The sequence below is a fragment of the Arachis ipaensis genome, chromosome B7, assembly GCF_059453495.1.
Source record: "Arachis ipaensis isolate K30076 ecotype BB chromosome B7, ASM5945349v1, whole genome shotgun sequence".
Classification (NCBI taxonomy): Eukaryota; Viridiplantae; Streptophyta; class Magnoliopsida; order Fabales; family Fabaceae; genus Arachis; species Arachis ipaensis.
In genome coordinates this window covers 24,602,885-24,606,653 of record NC_142442.1, presented here as the reverse complement: position 1 = coordinate 24,606,653, position 3,769 = coordinate 24,602,885, and positions in this window count along the sequence as shown.

Genomic DNA, 3,769 nt, shown 5'->3' with positions numbered 1-3,769 from the left:
ACATGGCAAAATATTTCAACGAAAAATTTGTTATTCGTACTTTTTTTATGATTTAATATTAATTACAGGTCGTAAGTAAATTTTTATTTATCTATACATTCTAGGATCTTCGTTTAATTTCTTTATTTTATTTTTTATTTCTATAATTTCACGCTAGAGTCATATTTAAAAAATCACAAAAAGTTCAAAAAAAAATACAAAAATGATAATTCAAAAAAAAGGAGTAATGTTCTTGAAAACGGCAGTAGAAAAAAAAAAGAGGAAAAGAATGTTATACAATTAACACGATTCTTGATTCGATTTTCAAGTATTCAAATATTTCAGATTTGTTATATATTACTTTGGAGTATCATCAATTGGGATAAAATTTTCTAATTTCTGTTAAACTTAAAAAAGTGTCTCTCTTTGTTTTGTGTCTTTTGTCACATTTTTTTTTCTTGTCAAATTGAAAGTTTCTATCATTAAGCTTATCTTAGTTTGGTCACTCTTTTTTCTTGATTTTTAAAGTGTAACTTGTTTAAAACAATTCAAGAGTGAAAAAAGGCAGAAATTGTGAGATCAAAAGAGAAAAAAAAATCACAAATTGAGGGCAAACATGAGTGTTCTAATTCGAGTGATATACATGGAAAGAATGTTGTGAGGTCTTTATTATTCTTCTATTTTTTTCAGGTTTTCAAATCAAAATCAATGAGGATTTAGGATGGGAATAGTGATGATGAAGGAATCTCATATGAAAAAAATATTTTCAATTTGCAAATATCTGTTTTTGAAGAAATGAATAATGTTAAAACTTATTTCGAATGGAAAAAGAAAATAAAGTTGATTTTTTCATGTTCTAACCTTTTAGAGAAAAAGAATGTTAGATTGGTAGAAACCGAATTTTCAAAAGATGCACATATTTGGTAGAATGAGTTAGGTAGTTCTAGAAGAAAGTATGAAAAAAGATCGATTTGTATTTGGAAGAAGATGAAGAAAATCATGAAGAATTAATTTGTGCCATCATCATACCATAAGGAGTTTTCTAAAAAGTTTTGTAACTTGAAACAAAGATCAAAATCTGTAATGGAGTACCACAAAGAGTTGTTGAATTTGATGAGTAAGGCTAATGTTGAAAGGATCCTAAGGTTCTTATCAGACAACTTTTGGTTGGGTTAAACCAAGAAATTGCATGAGATTGCACATCACCCTTGTACAACAATGGAGTATCTAATCAATTTGGCCATTAAGGTGGAGAAGTAACAATAATTTATGATAGTTTGACTTTTTTTAGACTCCAATTCTATATGAAATTCTAAATGAAAATGTGTATTTGGAGGAATTAAAGGAGCACAAACTTTTAAACGGATCCTTGGGATGTGAGCAATTTGAAAAATAAGAAAAAAAATAAAAGAATTTGAGAGAAGAAAATGAGGAAAATAGTGAGTATCTTTCTTAATTAGTTGATGTTTGAGTGAAAGAGATTTTTTGGAAGGAAAAAAAAAAGAATAGTGAGAGAGATAAGTCAAAAAGAGAAAATAGAGAACAATAAACACATTTGTGAGAAAAATCTAGAAATTTTAGCTTAGACAAGAGCACTTTAGTGTCATTGAATTTTAAAGAGTCTTTAATTTTTCATATTGAAACTAACTATGAACTACCTAATATTTTCATGACACTTTTTCAAAGTTTTGTGAGTTTTATGGTAAGTTTTGAAGGCATTATTGTGGATAGAATGAAAAAAAAAACAACGAATTTCGTACTTCAGTGAGCAATTATATGGGACAAGTCTTAAGTACTGAACATATGACAAGTTGTAGTGTGTTTTGTATTTGATAATGCAAGGGATTTTAAACAAGAGGCACGCAAAGTGGACCGAGTTGCTTGATTTTATTTTCATATGTGATTGAATAAGGTAATGAAAATGTAGTTGCTGATGAGTTGTCAAAAAGATATGATCTAATCAATACTCTTACTCCTGACTTATTAGTATTTGGATATATGATGATTGCTTATGCAACTAATCTGATTTTCATTCTATATATTTTGCTGGCAAGAATATTTATTTAAAATGCAATAATAAAATAAAGAGAATCTCATATATGTTATCTATATATCTTTGTTGATCTCATAGACATAAGAGTGTTAAAAGAATTTATTTTGATTATATTGCATGTAAGCAAGTTGAATTCCTAGTTTTGTCAAATATATTGTGCATTTCTTTACTTATTCCTATTCATAGTTGGATTGATATTTCTACAAATTTCTTACTTGACTTGCCTATGGTTAGAAATCGTAAACATATCATATTCTTACTGTGGACAAATTTAGTATAATGGTACATTTAATTGCATGTCAAAATATTAAAAATTCTACATACACAGCTAAATTATTTTCCAAAGAAATTGATTATGTGTTAACTTATGCAAGTTATTTAGATGATCATATCTTGTACGAATTAAGATTAACCATAGTGGCTATGTTTTTGTTGTTATTTAGTTCTAAAGTGTTTTTGTTGGTTTGTTGTTTGGTTCTAAGATGATATTTGTTTGACTTGGCGGACAAGTGTGTTTGTTTTATGTTTAGTTATTCGGATGAATTGAAATTGTATTGAATTTAGATGTGATATAATCTTGTTATTTCAATTTATTGATTGTTTTGAACCTAATTTTACTGTGATTAATTTTCTGTTAATTAGAATTTAAAAATAAAAAAATTGACTGAACCAAACTATTTTTGGTTAGGTTCGATTGTCATACAAAAAGCAAACAGAATGGTTAATGCCGTGTGAGAATCGAATCGATGACACCCCTAGGCCTGAATATTGTATTTGATGATCAGAGATTAGATATAAAATTTCAAACATGGAACATAAAATGTCAGTCCCTTTAATACTTCTAAAAAGTAGAGACACAAAAAACTGAAATTTCTAAGGATGGAGGCTGAAACTCTAATAATTTTTTTTTCAAAAATACTCTCATTTAACTTTTCAAATTTCAAATATACCCATAAATCTCCATATTTATCTTAAACTAAATATGATACTGAGATATAACTCAGTCCTGCATATTTTACACTAAACACAATATAGAGACTTAATTTAGTATCTGCCTCTCTGTCTCAATCTCCCTACCAAACACAACCTAAAAATATCATATATGTAAATGTGTAGTGTATGTGAGTTTGTAATATTGTAACAATGTCTGGAGTAAGAAGTGTCTAATCCATATAAAAAAAATCCATAATATGTGAGGTCATGTCGTAATTATGCCTCTAAATTATTGTTAATATGGATCAAGACTTATTTTGTGTGTGAAACTAAAAATGATATTTTTGTATGATCTAATTAATCATCATATGTAAAAATACATCATTGATTTAGGAGTAATTTATGTTATGGGTTAAGTACTTTTTTCGTCTCTAAAATCTGAGGTAAAAATCAAAATCGTCCCCAACTCTTTTTTGTTATTAAAATCATCTTCAACGTTATAAAACGTTATAAATCGTCCTTTTCTAGTTCAATTATATTTTTTTTATCAAATTACCCTTAACTATTAATAAAAATAATATTAAAAAAAAAAACAAAATCCCACCCCACCCCACTCCCCAGAATCTCTTCGTCTTTTTGTCTCTTCGTCCTGTTATTACACTTTTCGGATGATGGAGGATTCTTTTTTCATTTTGGTTGTATATTTTTTTGTGTGGGTGGTTTCTCATACTTAGATAGATTTTGTGGTTCGTTAGACACAACTAAATAAACTCTCACTATTTTTGCTTTGTCACTTGCATTGAT